We start from the raw sequence: 18,504 nt of genomic DNA, 5'->3' as shown, positions 1-18,504 counted from the left end.
GACGAATCTGATGTGGGAATCGTTCTAGGCCATGATTCAAATAATGGTGGCCATCGAGCAAGCCAATAGCTCGTAGTCTACATGAGGGGCAAGATATTTTTGGGATTTCAAATGATACAACCCGCGTACCTTTAGTGGAAGCGCAAGAGACCCAATAGAGGCGCAATTATGGCTATCGTGATTGGAGACGATTTTGTTATTGATGAACCTATCTACTTTAATTTTAGAGGTCATTCACCGAGAATGGATGTTTGAGCTAAATGTGTGATTGGCTATATATGGTTGAAGCAGCAAAACAAGGATTGAGTTGGATTAATTTTTGAAACCGAAAAGCCCGAGTTATAAAATTGGGTTGGGTTAATTTAAAGACAACATCTCCTCGCAGTGAGTTTGAGCTGTTACATATTATTAAGCTTACCCAGTTTTGTAATTATAATTAACCTAAATAAAAGTCAAGAATTTGTTAAAACATTTATTCTTAAGTCAAAATTTAGAGGTTTCAATTTTATATTAACCCTTAAACAATAATAACATCAAACTTTAATTAACAATATGATTAAGGATAGGTATTAATTTGGAAAAGGGTACGAGTAGGTTGTTGTTTAGACATATTTGGTATGTAGAAATTTCAAAACTTTTGAGTAGAATTAGAATTAATGTATAATATCCTTGAAACATAAAAAATGAATAGGTATGAAGGGACTAGAAAACAACTAATCTAGAACTTCAGGATATTCCTAATGAGCCGAATAGCGAAAATCGATGAACCAAAAGATCTCCGACTAAGCTAAACGATGAAAAGCTTTGAAGATACAGAACTAGAACCTTAAGTTGAGTTTGGATAAACTAGTAGAGCCTAAATGCCAGATATGTGACATGTAGGTATGTAATAAGATACAAGAATGACGTAACAAATGTGAATGATATATGATTTATAAATAAACTAAGAGCCTATAATTGTAAAATCCTTGTTTACCTATTAAAAATAAGGTGCCACTATATGTCAGAAATTAATTTAGAATTATTGTATTTCATTAATATATTTTAAGACTTTTTATTTACTTTAGGTTACCTTTACATAATGGTTAATTATGACGATTAAGTATGAATGTTACAATTCTTGGAATGCCTTTAATAGTTTCATTTTAAGGCTATATAAAGCCATTATGTTGTATTTGTAAGAGACTTGGAAAATAGAGTAAAAGAAGCATTTGTGCTATTCTTTAGCCAATGGCTAAGTTTCTTTGCAATTCTATGTAGTTTAGATTGCATGTAGAATCATTCAAGCTCGACATGATCAATCTTGCTTGTGGAGTGATTCGAATCTCAAAGGTGCGCGTCCGCACTCATCATCTCTTGGGAAAGTAGCCCTATGCTTATGAACATATAATATGTATGAGGTCCCTCTAAATCCATCGTAATGTCTCTTCTGACACAACTCTCTAGTCTCATTTCTTGTTACTCTAGGTAACACATACTCGTGGATATTTATATTAATATCATTTTCACGCATTTAGGGTTGTGTCTTATGTCGATCTAATGACATGATGCAATATGGCACTCATCATCATCTAGCATGCTCAATATGAAAAACATCATCATATTAAGGTAAACATCATGCAATCATCATACTCATCATAATGCCACAAAGTGCATCAAACATATCAAGTGTCATTCATCAAAATATGTATATATTGCACCTATCATCAAGCATTGTAATCCACACAATCATAACTCATACAATTTTTTTAGCCTATCCTATAGTAAGGCCACTTACTTGGTTGGCCTTGGCCGAAGTACTCCCTAAATAGCTAAACGTAAGCTCCCGTTCCGTGAGAGTTGCTTCCTACGTCGCCGGGGTTTGTTTCCTATCACACCGTTCACCACTTTCCGTTAGTATTTTACAATTAATTTACCTATAATTTAATAAATGTGAAATACGGCTCTAAAACGGCCTCAAATACCTTAATCGGGGCCGAAAACAGATCCGAGAGGGTTAAAACAGTGGAAACCGGGCTGAAAACAGGTGAGCCGAGCCGAACAGCCGCTGGAAGCCGCCGGAGGGAGCTCGAGCCATTTGCACCGAGCCGAGCTGAGGGACCGCCTGCGCCGCTATTTGACACGTGGCAGCAGCAGAGAGAGCCACGTCGTGTGGTAGCGTTGGGTCGAAGCGCGGGTCGCAGTCCGGTTCGGGTCGTGGTCCGAGTCGCGGGCTACGGAGGCTATTGGGCCAAGACTATCGTTGGGCCGAAAGTTTTTTTTGGGTTGCAAGCCGGCTCGATTGGACCGTGGGTCTGGTCTCGGGTTGGTTCAACTGAACCGTAACTTCTGGGGTGGTCTGAGGTTTGGGCCGCTGTAGTTGAGCTGGGCCGAAGGTAGAGGCTGAGGGAAAGAATGGGCTAATCCTCTCGGGTTCTGGGTTCGGGTTGACCCAGATCCGTGGATCTCGTCTTCCTTACCCGAATTCGGCCGATTTTTCGGTGAGTTTTCTCTCTCCTTCCTGCGGCATTTCCGTTGCCGATTTCGGTCCTCTCTCTTCCTCTTCCTCTTTATTTGTCGTTCTTCTTTCTTTTCTGGAAGTTTTGCTGCCTAAAGGTCCCTAGAACCACAGATCTATGAACGATTAGGAAAAACCCAATTTTCTGACTGTTACCGATAACGGTGTTTACGAAAAAGCACAAAATGCACCTTGAGTTATTGAGCTTTCGTTAGGGATCCTTCTTGTGGTGGTAACAGGTCGTTTGGTGTCGGTTTGAGGGTTGTTTGAGGGTTCGTCGGAGAAACTCAACACTCGCCGACTTTTTTTTTCTCCGAAATCTCTCTCTCTCTCTTGTAGTTTCTGTCTTTTTTCTCTTTGCAGGTATCCTGATGGTGCCGGGAGTCGTGGGCTGGAGGCTGGGCGTGCTGTGGCCGTCGTTTCGCGTGGGTTCCGCAAAATCTCTCTCTCTTTTGTAGTTTCTGTCTTTTTTTTTTCTTTCTTTCTTTCTTTCTTTCCCTGGTCGTTACACCTTGTAACTTTGTGTAATCCCTTTACACCATGACACAAGGATCCTTATCAAATTTCATGTCATTTAGAGGTCACTTGGTCATAAACTACTGGTACATAGTTATAGGGGCATTTTAATCATTTTACACCTATACTTGGTTTAGCCCATTATTATAACGTAATGGTCACCAAATTTCATACATAACATTATCATGTCATATTAAGCCTTCTTCTAAAATTTCATGGGCAACATAATTCATCTAACTTAGGTGCTTCATTGAAACAAATGTTCATGTGTACCGTAAGGTTGGCAAACTTACTCAATCTGAAGAGTTTCTCGCAATTTTTTTTTTTTTTCAATCTACTTATCAATAGTTTTACTAGTTTCTGCTTTACATGGTTCTCCAAATAAAATTCTCTAAACTTAGCTAAAGGTTCACTCATTGACCTTTTTGTCCATACATTCTCGAAATTTGATTTTAAAATATCACAAATGGCATTTTCTTTTGATCCACATTTTTTTCCCTCTCTCCTTGTCATAAAGAAAGACAAAGAAAAATTAGGAGTAGAAACATTGGGGAGAATTTGTGTTAAGATTAAACCCATAGGTGATGGTAGAACTATGATAGATATTTTTTGTTTCCTACTCATACGCGCTCATATCATTGCTTCTCGATCTACCTCTAATTTGAATCTTCCTACCCAATAAAATATTACGGTGCTGGTATAGACCGAAATTTTGTTACAGTCCAATTCTGATCGGTAATAGATACCGGGGCTTTGCAATATTTGATGGATCACAATTCTGTATAGTCCATTTACTATAGGAGTTCCCCGGGAATTCATTAGAGGAATGTTTCCAATTAAAATTGTTGGTTCTCTATATTTTTAATAATTAAAAAGAAAGAAAGAATTGTTTTCCTTTCCTCAATATTGTTTGTGTCCACTTGATTTGGTTCATCATTAATGTCTGGTCTTTATAGATGAATTCCATATACAAATTTGCCTATTTTCCCATAAAAAATCAAGAAATTTGTAATACCGCTTCTCTTTTGGCTACCTACCCCAATTCTAGTAAATTTTTGGAGTCAAAATCATGACATGAAACTCGTTAAGAACTCCACCCTATCCCAATGCAAATAGAATGCACTAGTAAATCACATGGACCTAGGAACGACTTCCTGTATTTGATTTGTGGTCAAGCTAGAGTTTGAGCATTTGGTAACTTTCATAAGAAACAGTGTCAAATAAGCTTTTCTTTGGTTTCTTATAAATTGTCTTGATGGATAGTTACCTATTTTAAATCTTGATTCATAGTCCAAAATTGTTTTAATTCCCTAAAATCTTTTATATTTACCCTTAATATCATAAATAAGTGTCATACGAATTTCTTATCATCTTTCGAGTCTTCAAGGATCATGAAAACGTCATAGAATTTTCATAAAGGTCTTAAGATCATTTACTACATCAAATCTTGGTTTAATTCTTCAACCTATTCCAATGGCCTTCCGAATTTCTCGTCAAGGGTTTAACACACATCTAGTTAGATGGAGGTTTCCATACTGTTATAAAGAATGTTTTGTTTTCCCTGTCCAATCAAGGTGGAATCTTATTTATCTTTAGAGCAAAATAATAATAAATAAAATAAAATAAATTAAATTGTGACAGTTCCTTTATATTTACTTATTTTTCTCAAGCTCAAGTTAAATTTTGGGCAAATCACTATCATTTTTTAAGAAAAAAAAAACTGAAACATTTCCTACGTGGATTTCCTTTTAACATTTTCAGAAAAAATGGGATTTGTGGTTTTGTAATTATAGAAATACCATATATTTGGCATATGCATCAACCAAAATCTACTATTTAGGTTTATATTGGTGAACTAATTTGTCGTCTAGAGGATTATATAATGGATTGACAAGAATGAAACTTAACCATCACACCTGTCCATTCAAATTATTTTGAACACAAATAATAACATGGGAGAGATTTGTAGTGTGAAGTTGAGTTTCATTATTGCGATGATACTGCTGGTTGTGTCTCGCTCTGGTAAAATTTCTAGCTCTTCGTTCTTTGTTTGTTTTGAATCTCTTTGAAGGTTAATATTTCAATAGAGAAGCCTTCTAAGACAAATCGCATGCTAAGAGTTCAAAAGTTTCAAACATAATGTCGAGTGTTTAAATATTATTGCAGTTGAAGTTGAAGGGATGCCGCCACTGGTACCAAAGAGAAGCCTTCTAAAACAAATTGCATGCAACACCTCTGCTGACTGCGGAGATCGTACTTGCTCGTGTTCTTATCTCGGTTTATGCGTTTGTATTCAATTCGCAACCAAAGAATTGAAGCTCAATGATATGCAATTTGAAGACCTCAAACAAGATGACCTCAAGAATTAAGTGTTAATATGAACAAAACTAATATGTTATGATTGTTAGCGTGCGGGACAAAATTCTATCCTTGGAACGCAATAATACTGAATACCATACAATAATATATGATATATGTATAATTTTTTTTTATTTAATCTTTTGACACACTTTGCTTTATTTGCTTATTTGTCTTTTGGACAACATACGAACTTAAATTCGTATTAATAGTCATAAAAAAATAATTAAATTTATACGAGGTATTCCTTTAAAATCAAATCAGGTAACAATGCATTCAATTTATTTTAAAAGAATAAAAAAATTCATGACTAGTCTATCTAGTTTGTAAAAGAAAATGACATAAAAGTTAAAGGAAATTTCATAGTGAATGATAGAAAAGATAAAAGGAAGACTATCTCCTCGCTGTCACAAATGTGTAACGACTCATGTCTAAGATTCAAATCAAGATTCGAAATCTTGATTCGACACCTGATGGCTCTAGCATTCTCCTACTACATAGTCACGTTACATACTCCTCGCTTCTAACAGTAAAATTATCCCTACAAACCAACACGAGTCGTTCCAGCATGTTTTTTCCTCACTCACATGTATCATAGGAAAATTTCTAGAACGTCACCCAACATAGAATTACTCCAAACAAAGTACGTTAACAATGGAGTTCCTATGACGAAACCACTAAAAAGGAAGATGCACATTGTTGGTATAGGCTGTAACTTTTATTTCCTTTAAGACTTTCTTAATCATCCTATCTTCAGGATCACTCTCCTTGGATGTGGTCTCAGTTCATTCATGTACTCCTCGTTTACTCAGGTGTCACATACCAACTAGCTTCCTCCTTGGTTTGTTCTTGAATCACATCTGACTGTGAGAGGTATCGCTCTGATCCTAATGGTTTATTAAAACCAAGGTCGCCGCTACATGCATAATATAACTATTCGTTGGAGAAATTCATTTAAAAGAAATGTAACTAAAATGCGTGGAGAAATTCATTTAAAATAAACAATTCTTTGGACTTAAATGTTCGTAATAAAAATTTTAAAACAATATAACAGAAAATAAATAGTATAACCTAAGAACTACATATAACATGAATGCATCTACTAAAACTTCAAATCCATAGATGTCACCACGACATTGTCCATCGGTGCAAAAGTGATATGAACTAAGAGACATCAATCATACAATATACTTCAATGAAGATGTGAAGAAAATATTGTTAAATTTATCATAAGATATTTCAATTCATGTAACATCGATGAAGAATGAAGTTTCCTGTTATAAATTTTAGGTGGATTACAATTTAGAGTAATTTAGAGTTATTGTATTTCATTAATGTATTTTAAGACTTTTTATTTATTTTAGGTTACAATTACATAATGGTTAATGCCTTGAATTGTTTCATTTTGAGACTATATAAAGCCATGTATGTTGTATTTGTAGGAAGACTTGGAACATATAGTAAAAAGAAGCACTTGTGCTTTTCTTTAGTCAATGGCTAAGTTTCTTTGCAATTCTATGTAGTTTAGGTTGCGTGTAGAATCATTCAAGCTCGACATGATCAATCTTGCTTGTGGAGTGATTTGAATCTCAAGAAAGTGTTCTTGCCTTGAGATATTTGATCAACAAGAATCATTCAAGCTAGACATGATCTATATTGCTTGTGGAGTGATTCGAATCTCAAACAATGTTCTTGTCTTGAGATCTTCGATCAACAAGGTAATCCAAATCTTACGCCCCTTGTAGTGATTCCTTATCTTATCATTTGGTATTAGAGCTTCAGGCTCAAGATCGGATATATGTTTCCTTTGCGTTTCTTCTTAATTTGATTTTTATTTATTTTTATCTTTTTACATTTTAATCAACCCAGAGTTCAAAATTCCATCTTTGCTGGATTGAAAATTTTGAGAGGTGAGAATGAGAGCTTCATCTGTGTAAATGAGTGTAAAAAGAGTGGTCTAATATTCCTTGAGTATATATACTCGTGAGAGAGTGTTGTGAGGTCCTTTGTATTTCCATTACTTATTTGTTGCAGCAAAGTTTCACAAATAGATTCGAGGACGAATCCTCTTGGAGAAGTGGAGAATGATATGAACCAAGAGACATCAATCCTACAATATACTTCAATTCAGATGTGAAGAAAATATTGTTGAAATTATCAAAAGATATTTCAATTCATGTCAATCGATGAAGAATGAAGTTTCATGTTATAAATTTTAAGTGGATTACAATTTAGAGTTATTATATTTTAAGACTTTTTACTTACTTTAGGTTACATTTACCTAATGGCAAATTATGACCATTAAGTATGAATATTACAACTCTTGAAATGCCTTTAATAGTTTCATTGTTGAGGCTATATAAACTCATGTACGTTGATTTGTAAGTAGACTTGAAAAATATAGTAAAAGAGCATTTGTGCTTTTCTTTAGCCAATGGCTAAGTTTCTTTGCAATTATATGTAGTTTAGGTTTCATGTAGAATCATTCAAGCTTGACACGATCAATCTTGCTTGTGAAGTGATTCGAATCTCAAACAAGTGTTTGAGATATTTGATCAACAAGAATCATTCAAGCTAGACATGATCGATCTCAATCAAAGTGTTCTTGCCTTGAGATATTCGATCAACAAGGTAATCCGAATCTTACTTTCCTTGTGGTGATTCCTTATCATATCAGACTAGTATCTCAAGGATCAAGAGCTTGAAAATGAATGATAAGAACTGTTTTTTTTTTTCTCTCAAAACTGATATATATTTTTTTTTTCTTTTTTTCTTCAATAATTTTTTAGAGAAAAAACAAATTGATAGAAAAAAAATAACAATAAAGATATTTCACCTCTAGAACGGCTAAAGAACGTCAACCAAATGTTCTGATACCAAATGATAAGCGCCAACAATGCTAGATTTTGCAAAGCTAGAGGTCCTTCTAGAATCCTTGCAAAACGTTTACAGAGAAAGCTAACTTAACGGATTGAATCCAACCAAGAGCTTGTTAGAAGATGAATGACTCTTAGATTGAACTTGAAATCTATGATGGTCACTCTTAGATACCAAGACAATTCACTCCAAAATTAGCTTGATCAAAACTAATTCAATGAATCGGTTTAAACATCAAACCTAAAACAAGGTTTGAAAAAGAATAACACAAAAAAGGTATCAAGAAAACACAAAGGTTTTGTTTGTATTCAACCATCGATCCACAAACATGAATATTACATGCCTTCAAATAGGCCAAAAAAGATAACCCTAACATAATAAATTCAACCACCAACTGTGGACTACTAATAAATGCTATTAAATATATATTTAAGAAAATAAGGCATTCATAAATTGTCTTAACTGATAATTCAACTACCAAAGCAAGTCTTCTAATAACTTTCCAATGTCAGCCATTCTAATATCTTCTTGATTTGATATGCTAATGATATAAAGATTTTTGGGCTCAAAAGTCTTTGTTTCAACTTGCACAGCTAGCTTTGTTTCAACTTGTACACTAGCTAGCCTTTGAATATGCAATGTATAGGCCTCTTGAACCTTCTTAACCTTGATTTTTGTAATCGGTCCTTCGGGTACATGTAAAGGGTCTGCAGTTGAATTCATATCACCTTTACTTAAGTGTCACATGCCCACTAACTTCGTAAGTAACCCCGCTATTGGGGTTGGAATATGCAATAATGTTTAGGACCAATCATTTATTAAAACATCATTTCATGGTTTTGGTCTCAACTTACAGTCCGGGCAGAATTAAATGTGTATTACATCTCTACACACGGCCCACATACACACACATGAACCCCGGGCGAGCTCGTATATGAACCCCTGGACCTGGCCTTTGGCTAGCATACACTCACGCTATTGCCTCTAAATTTCATGTATAACATAGCACAATTTTTAATTGTATAACATCTCAAAATGATATTTCATAACATGACATATCTCATAATTACAACATAACTTAACATATCAAGTTTCATAGCGCAACATATTCACAACACAACATTAACATAATAAACAAGCATTAAACAATCACAATGTACGACACATGCAAGGGCCAAAGGGTACGTACCGTTCATAATTCAAGCAATTCATTCGACCAAACCAGTAGTGAAGCAACTTACCTGAGTAGCTTAAGCCAAAGTTGCTAATTTATCTTTAGAGTTAGAACAAATCCATCCCTTCAAATCCAAGTCAACCTATGTTAATTTACATCACCGAATTAGAACACATTAAGCGATTTAGTTTTCCTAACGCTCACAATTAAACATCTAATTTGTATTAGGACACTTTAAACTTGCTAATCTACCATAAAGTTTTGAATTTCTAACATCCCAAACTGGTTTAAACAGCAGCCTACTCGTGCAATTTTCCAAAATAATACTAATAATTACTATCCTTGTATCCCTAATTATATTGTTAATTAAAGTTTCGCATTTCTCTAATCCCAAAATTTTTTGATGTTATTATTGTGTAAGAGATCATGATAAGTTTCACGGTGTTCTAACTGGATCTATTACACGATGCAAGGCCAAGAAGATTAATTCATTCTTCATCTACAAAATTGGATAGGCTTGGTTCAACTTTCATTTCATGTGTTACAAGTTGATTCGATTGAGGAAATGTCATTTGAAGTTTGATTTTCAAAAGTGAATATTTGCACGGTTAAAGTAGTGGATGTGGTTGTTATAAATTGAATTTGATTGAAGATTTCTTACCAAACTTTATTTATTATTTCAATTTCATGATTTCTTGAGGCAAAAGGGTGGGGTGTTACTTGTTAAAGTTGATATAATTTTTTTTATTTTTTTTTTAATTTTTTGAGATTTAAAGAAAGGTGGGAGTAATTTCCAATCATGGTCACTAACTTCTTAGTGGCCATTTGAAGAGTATTTCCAATCATGGTAGCTAACTTCTTAAAATGTGGAGACTATAAATACCCACAAATCACTCCATGAATGAAATTTAGTTCTCAAATTGAGACTTTCAACTTTATAAATTTGAGCATCATCTTTGTCATCTTTTCCCCTTTATAAATTTGAGCATCATCTTTGTCATCTCTAGTAATATTTTGATAGATTGTATCCGAGTCATTCAATTAAGTATTGATCAAGTTTGATTGTGGAGTGACTCAATTTAGAACAAGGTTCCAAATCGTGCTTCTAGATGTTTGATCTTAAGAAGTAATCTAATTCTCGCATTATCTCTTCATTGATCTGAAAATTTGTACAAAGAGGTGTTAATTTTTTTTTATTCGAGAGTTCTTGCTTCAACAAAAGGTTTGCAGTTCGACTAAGGATTAGGATTGGCTTATCAGGTCATCCATATAAAATTGAAACCTCTAAATTTTTACTCAAGAATAAATGTTTTAACAAATTCTTAGACATCTATCTAGGTTAACCTTAATGACAAAATGGGATAAGCTTAGTTATATGTAGTTTAAGTTCATATTCGTGAGCTAATTTAATTTCTGAGAGGATTATATAATGGATTGGCAAGAAAGAAACTTAATCATTATTGGATCGATATGACAACCCTAGTGAGCTAATTGAATTTATGAGAGGATTATATAACGGATTGGCAAGAAAGAAACTTAATCATTGGTTGATCGATATGGGAACCCTAGTGAGCTAATTTAATTTCTGAGAGGATTATATAATGGATTGGCAAGAAAGAAATTTAATCATTGTTGGATCGATATGGCAACCGTAGGGGTGAATAGGGTCTCAACAATATAATTATTAATTTTTTTTTTAAGAAACTTATTAAATGCAATCAATCAACAATAATTTAGAATTTAAATACGAAAAGGGTTAGAAAATATAAGACCGTAATTTTATAGTACGTCGACTCGACTCCACTCCCCCAGCGCCTCTTGGGAATTTGAATAAACCTTTCTAGACTCTTTCCTCGGATCAGAGCCCAACCGCTACACCGCTCTTTTTACGAGTTCAAGAGCAAACTCAATGCTTTCCACGGCTCAAGATCAAACTGGTACAATTGTCTCAATCCTTTCCACGGCTCAGGATCAAACCGGTAAAATTGTCTCAATCCTTTCCACGGCCCAAGATCAAACCGGTACAGTTGTCTCAATCCTTTCCACGACTCAGGATCAAATCGGTACAATTGTCTGAAACTTTATAGAAACACGCCACACACCGCCACACACCACTGAAGTAGTAGATTTACATTTTCTCACACTACAATAGACATCTCTCTCCGAATAAGATAAACAGAAATAAAATTATCATTTTCTCACACTACAATAGACATCTCTCTCTGAATAAGATAAACAGAAATAAAATTGGAAACTTTGGAGAGCAGCAATGGAAGTTTTTTAAGAAAGAAAGTTGTGTATTGTGAAATGTTACAATTGGAAACTTTGGAGAGAGCAAGAGGTTTTTTAAAAAAAGTTTAAATCGAGGAAACTATGAAAGTTGTGTATTGTGAAATGTTATGTGTGTTTTAAAATATACGGAAGGGATGAATTTATTGTGAAATGTTACGTGTGTTTTAAAATATGAGGGGATGAGTTTAAATAGTGATCAAGTCCTAAAAATAAGAATCGATACGGACCACTAATGGCACATGTCCAAATAATAATATTGATACATCATGATAGGCATTCTAATATATCATCATAAATTTGAAATTCGCTCAAATCCATATTCTCCCCCTATATTAATGTTCCAATGAATTATGAAACATCACAATAACGAAGTGATTCATTAATTATAAAATAACAACTAAGTGATTCATTAGTTATAAAATGACAAACTTAGAGCATATTTTTCCTAATTTTCTCCACCATGATAAAAAAAAAAAAAAAAAAAAAATATATATATATATATATATATATATATATATAATAATAATAATAATAATAATAATAATAATAAAAAAAAAAAAAAAAAAAAGAATTACATGCTCTCCCTTTAAACAAAATTATAAAATTCAAGATATATCACACCGAGTAATACCAAACTCAAATTCAAGATATATCACACCGAATAATACCAAGCTCAAGCCTATTTTTGCAAAAAAAAATTCTTCATTTAAATGCTTGGTAAAAATATCTACTAATTGATTATTAGAGTTTACAAAATCAAGAATAATATGTCCATTTTGCACATGCTCTCTAATAAAATGATGTCTAATGTCAATATGTTTAGTTCTAGAATGATGAACAAGATTTTTGGTTAAATTAATAACACTAGTGTTATCACAAAATATAGGCACACTATCAAATGTTAATCCAAAATCACAAAGAGTTTTTTTCATCCAAAGAATTTGAGCACAACAACTAGCAACCGCAATATATTCCGCTTAGGTAGTAGATAAGGCAACCGAATTTTGCTTTTTACTAAACCAAGAAACTAATAAACTACCAAGAAATTGACAAGTTCCACTAACACTTTTACGATCAGGTAAACTTCCTGCAAAATTTGCATCAGAATATCCTACCAATTTAAACTCAACATTTCTAGGATACCACAATCCTAAATTAATAGTCCGAAGCAAATATTTAAATATTCTTTTAACGGCATGTAGATGAGATTCCTTAGGACAAGATTGAAACCTAGCACAAAGACATACACTAAACATAATATCAGGTCTACTAGCAGTCAAGTAGAGTAAAGATCCTCTCCAAGTAGCCTTCATTGCTTTCTTCCTCGATTTCTTAGATAATTTGAGGAGAGGACAATTCGGTCTTATATGACCTAACTTTTTACATTCATAACATATTATCTCATCATGTTTGCTCTCCTCACCTTTTTGGTTGGTGAAATGTTTCCTAAATTGTTTCTTTCTTTTGATGAAATTTTTATACTTATGTGTGAAGTAGGCAACATCATCTTCATCAAGGGCTTCCTCATCGTCAGAGTCAACTTCCAATGTGATGGACTTTAGGGCTATACTTTTCTTCTTTTTGGATTCCTCTTCTATGCGCTCCTCCTCTTCCATGCGCTCCTTCATGGTAATCTCATGCGTCATGGGAGAACCAACAAGTTCATCCAAAGGAAGCTTTGTGAGATCCTTTGCTTCTTTAATTGCCGTCACTTTTGTTTCCCAACTTTTAGGTAGAGACCTAAGAATTTTCCGTACATTTTCGGAAGTAGAATATACTTTTCCAAGATTTTTCACCTATAGATTCATTTGCATCCATTTTAAATAGTTCATAATTATGAACTAACATGCTAATTTTTGTTTCTTGATTTGTTCCCTCCTGAGTTACTTCAAGAGTTTTACAAATTTCATATGTGAAGAACACAGATACTCTATTAAATTCATCATTATTTAGGGCACAATAAAGACAGATTATAGCACTATCATTAAAAGAACATTTTTTCATATCATGCTCATCAAATTCATCCGTCATTTTTAGCTCCTCAATATTATTAACCATTTTTATTAGAATATAAGGGTCTTTACTAACATTTAACCATAATTGATAATCAATTGATTGCAAATAAATTTTCATTCTAGCTTTCGAATACGTATAATTAGTTCCATCAAAATAAGGAGGTCTAGAAGTTGATTGTCCTTCACAAAAACCGTTTTTAACACGTAGATTTGTCATAAGCTCTAAAAATAAAGTTTATATATAAAAAAATCAATAAGAGCAACCTGCTCTGATACTAGTTGGATCGATATGGCAACCCTAGAGGGGTGAATAGGGTTTTAACAATATAATTATTAATTTTTTTTAATAACAATAAAACTTAATACATGCAATAAAACTTAAGAATAATTTAGAATTTAAAGAGGAAAAGGGTTAGAAAATATAACACTCTAGTTTTATAGTTCGGTCAAACTCGACTTACTCCACTCCCTAAGCGCCTCTTGGGAATTTGAATAAACCTTTCTTGACTCTTTCTTCGGATCAGAGCCCAACCGCTACACCGCTCTTTTTACGAGTTCAAGAGCAAACTCAATCCTTTCCACGGCTCAGGATCAAACCGATACAATTGTGTAAAACATTATAGAAACACACCATACACCACAACTCTCTAAAGTAGTAGATTTACAATTTTCTCATACTACAATACACATCTCTCTCGCAATAAGATAAACAAAATTAAATTGAAAACTTTGGAGGGAGCAACAATTGGAGGCTTTTTAAAAACAAAGTTTAGATGGAGGAATCTATGAAAGTTGTGTATTGTGAAATATTCTTTGTGTTTTAAAATAGGAAGAGTCCATGAGTTTAAATAGTGATATAAAAATAGGAATTGATATGTACAACTAAAACGTGAACTGAAACATAGACCACGAAAAATAATATTTATTTATTTTTAAATTTATCGAAAAACTATAGACCACATGTTTCATTTATATATATATATATATATATATATATATATATATATATATATATATATATATATATATTATTTTAAATCAATATTAAAAATATTTTAAATTCATTTTTATTATATATATAAATATATATATATAAATGTAATAATATAATAAAAAAATGTTAATGAAAACCATGTGAATAACCTTTCAAAAATAATTGAAAGGAGGAATGGACAGGTGGATTAAAAACATTTTAAATTCATTTTTAAATTTATTTTTATTATATATATATATATATATATATATAAATTCATCTTCAAACTGCTGCCATGGACAGGTGGATTGAAGGGGAAAAGAAAGAAAGAGGGAAGTGTGAGGTGGTGCCGGTGGTTCTGGGATTAAAAACTAAGAACAGAAAAGAAGGAAAAACAGTAAACAGGGGAATGAGTTGAAATTGATGACTCTTTCGAAATTCCTCATGGTTTGGAGATTTCCTTGTCGGGGGCGCAAGCTTGAGAAATTCCTTAGCATTCGAAGCTCAACGGATAAGCCATATTAGGCGTTTATTCGAAGGTAAGAAAACCCATTTGACCGAATCTTTAAATTCTGATATCTTGGTCTATACTGCATAATAAGTTACAAAATATGGCTTGTTAGAATCGTAATAAGGAGATCTATAAAGTTGTAGTGGAAGTCGGGACGAAATTCGGGCTGTAGGGGTGGAATATGGCTTCGGGACATAATCGGTATTAATAGAAAAGTTGGGAAAATTTCAGAAAATGCAAGGAAGAAGAAGGAGCGCGTGCACTACACGCAAGGCGCGTGAGGAGCCGGGACTGGGCGTGCGACTAGGAGTTCTCCTGGCGCGTGGGACAAACACACCGAGAATGTGAGGGCGCGTGAGACCTCATTTCGACTTCGGGTTTGTCCTGTTCAATTCGTTTTGACCTATACTTACCTTGAAAATAGTGACATATAGGTCAGATTGGAGGAAATTGTGTTGAAATACCCTATTAAACGTACATTCAAGAGAGAAAGGGATTCGAAACCAGGTAAGTAGCATATCGTTCTTTAAGCTAGTTCTTAACTTGTTGACAACATGTGAGTATGTTGTTTACCTGATTAAAAGCTTAGTATGTTAAAATGAGTTTTGATGATGTTGAATGTTTATTGTATATCTTGATTGCTTGCTTGTGATGTAAGCATGATATAAATGATTACTAGAATGTTCTATGTGTTGAACATGATAAATGTATGAAAGCACTCAGTAAATGTGAGTATGCATGTTAATGGAAATATTATGACTCTAGGATATGCTTATTGGTTGTTGAGCCATGGCTTATTTATATGAGTATGATAGTCTACAAATTTCCGCGGAGTTCCTGACCAACGCATTGTGTGCTAAGTCAGGGAGCATGAGTACTCCTGACCGTTGGTATATGAGATAAACAAGCCGCCAGAGGAATTAGTAGACGGGCCGTATTTGACTGAGAGCGAGCCTTACATACGAGTTCAAAAATTCTAGATAAGCATATCGAGAGAGAGAGTCAGTAACCTAAGATTGAGGTAGCTGAGATACCTCATTAATGAACAGATGACTCTAGTAAGAGAAACTAGGAGTCAATGGCGAATAAAACTTAAAAACACCTCGAAAGATTAGTTATGAACTCATGAAAAATAAGCTCGCTACTTACTGGGTAATTTAATTACTCATCAAAATTATTTTTAACTTTTCTTTCCAGATTTAGTTGATGCAGGCCAACCGAGGACGAGGACGAGACCAGCAGGCTAGAGACTATTTGGGAATCCATGTCTGTGTCTGTTTTGTGTACTTATACTTTCGTTGTCAAGAATTTACTTTGGTCGTTTTAAGTTTTAAATAGTACTGGTTTTAAATGTTTTTTTTTTACTCGATGTTTTTAGAAATAATTTGAAATTTATGATTGGTTGTCGAGTTTATTATCGATGTCAGTGGTAGCTCCTGTGAATCGCATTGACGATGAGCGGGTGTTACACCAATAGTTCTAAAAATAAAGTTAAAGAATCTTCCTAGTGAATTATGAAAAAAATGGTAAAGTACAATAAGGTAGTTTCTCATAGCAATTACAAAACAACATTGTTTAAAAAGGTTGAGTATTGAAAACACTCACTAAGTAAGTAACCTTCCTATCGAGTTAGATATACATTCAATCACAACAAAAATTGTGAAATCAAGGGATATATAAATCGTTGAACACTGAATAACTCTCGTGCTCACATATGAGTAGTTGCTACAAGTAAAATCAAAACACAACAATACAATCCTTATACACATAGATAGATGATTGCCACCAAGTCATATCACAAAAAGATGGTACGGTTGAGATTTATGCTCTAAAGCTTCGTAATTAATTATTTAGTTTTTAACAATAATTTTTATTATTTTATTTGTAATTAATTGTTATCCATTGTATGAAAATCAAGGTTATTAATGTAATATTGAACCGTATGTGATATGTGAAAATCACTACAAGGAGAGTAAAACTCGGATTACCTTGTTGATCAAATATCTCAAGGCAAGAACACTTGATTGAGATTCGAATCACTCCACAAGCAAGATCGATCATGTCTAGCTTGAATAATTCTTGTTGATCAAATATCTCAAACACTTGTTTGAGATTCGAATCACTCCACAAGCAAGATTGATCATGTCGAGCTTGAATGATTGTACATGCAACCTAAACTACATAAAATTGCAAAAAAACATACCCATTTGATAAAGAAAAGCATAAATGCTTCTTTTACTATATTTTCTAAGTCTACTTACAAATACAACATACATGGCTTTATATAGCCTCAAAATGAAACTATTAAAGGCATTACGAGAGTTGTAACATTCATACTTAATGGCCTTAATTAACCATTATGTAATTGTAACCTAAAAGTAAATTAAAATTCTTAAAATACATTAATGAAATACAATAACTCTAAATTACTCTAAATTGTAATCCACCCAAAATTTAAAACATGAAACTTCGTTCTTCTTCAATGTGACATGAATTGAAATATCTTTTTGATAATTTCAACAATATTTTCTTCACATCTTCATTGAAGCATATTGTAAGATTGATGTAATGGAACCCAAAAAAAAAAAAGGGGGGGGGGGGGGGGGGGGTCGTCGGCAGAACCGAAAACTCCGGCGAACGCTGGAGTTTTCACTCGCACACGACCCACAAAGGGCGGCTGAAGGTTGGGATGCTACAGAACTCGACCTCGACCTTCAGCCACCCCAAAACGACCTGCAAAGAACGAAAACAGAGAAAAAATGAGAAGGAACAGAAAAGCCCCACAAAACTCCGGCGAAGCCGAACCATACGAAATCGACGTCAAAACCATACAAAACAGGAGTAGATTTAGACGAATCCTTTACGTTGAACACCGTTGTCAAAGAAGACGGAACGTCGGATTTTCGAACTTCTCCAGATCCGGGATTGTGAGGCCCTTACAAACCAAATCTATACCATAAACGGGGTTAGGGGAAGAAGAGACTCGGGAACGGAGAAAAAAAGGAGGGAAAAAGGACGTTGAGACGACGTTAACGAGGAGAGAGAAAGGTCGCTGGAAAAATGCGCAGACAATCGGGCGAAGAGGACGAAGTCCGACCCGAGGGCCGGATCCCGCAACCCGAACCGAACCCAGTCCCCTTAGGTCGACCCAGTACCCGACGGTTCCCGCGGCCCAGGCGCTTAAGCCCAAAACTCATAATCCCAGCCCGCCTGCATTTTTCCTTCAGCCGAACGGCCTGTCACCTGCGTACAGCTCGAAACCCGCGAGCGATCCGAAAACCCGCGCCTCGA

General features: G+C 34.1%; 2 long non-coding RNA genes across 2 annotated transcripts; both read left to right on the top strand.

Annotated features, from left to right (window-relative positions):
• Window positions 1-4,990: 4,990 nt before the first annotated feature.
• On the top strand, window positions 4,991-5,532 carry LOC147789868 (uncharacterized). Its single transcript, XR_015423078.1, has 2 exons — window positions 4,991-5,035; window positions 5,180-5,532. It is a non-coding gene; the product is annotated as an uncharacterized LOC147789868 (long non-coding RNA).
• Window positions 5,533-15,079: 9,547 nt separating this feature from the next.
• LOC147789867 (uncharacterized) lies at window positions 15,080-16,687 on the top strand. The gene is made up of 3 exons (XR_015423140.1): window positions 15,080-15,241; window positions 15,445-15,590; window positions 16,411-16,687. It is a non-coding gene; the product is annotated as an uncharacterized LOC147789867 (long non-coding RNA).
• The last annotated feature ends 1,817 nt before the right edge of the window (window positions 16,688-18,504 follow it).

Source organism: Cucurbita pepo, chromosome 12 (genome assembly GCF_057944985.1).
Source record: "Cucurbita pepo subsp. pepo isolate OVF chromosome 12, ASM5794498v1, whole genome shotgun sequence".
Taxonomy (NCBI): domain Eukaryota; kingdom Viridiplantae; phylum Streptophyta; class Magnoliopsida; order Cucurbitales; family Cucurbitaceae; genus Cucurbita; species Cucurbita pepo.
This window is presented reverse-complemented; position numbering and strand designations above follow the sequence as displayed.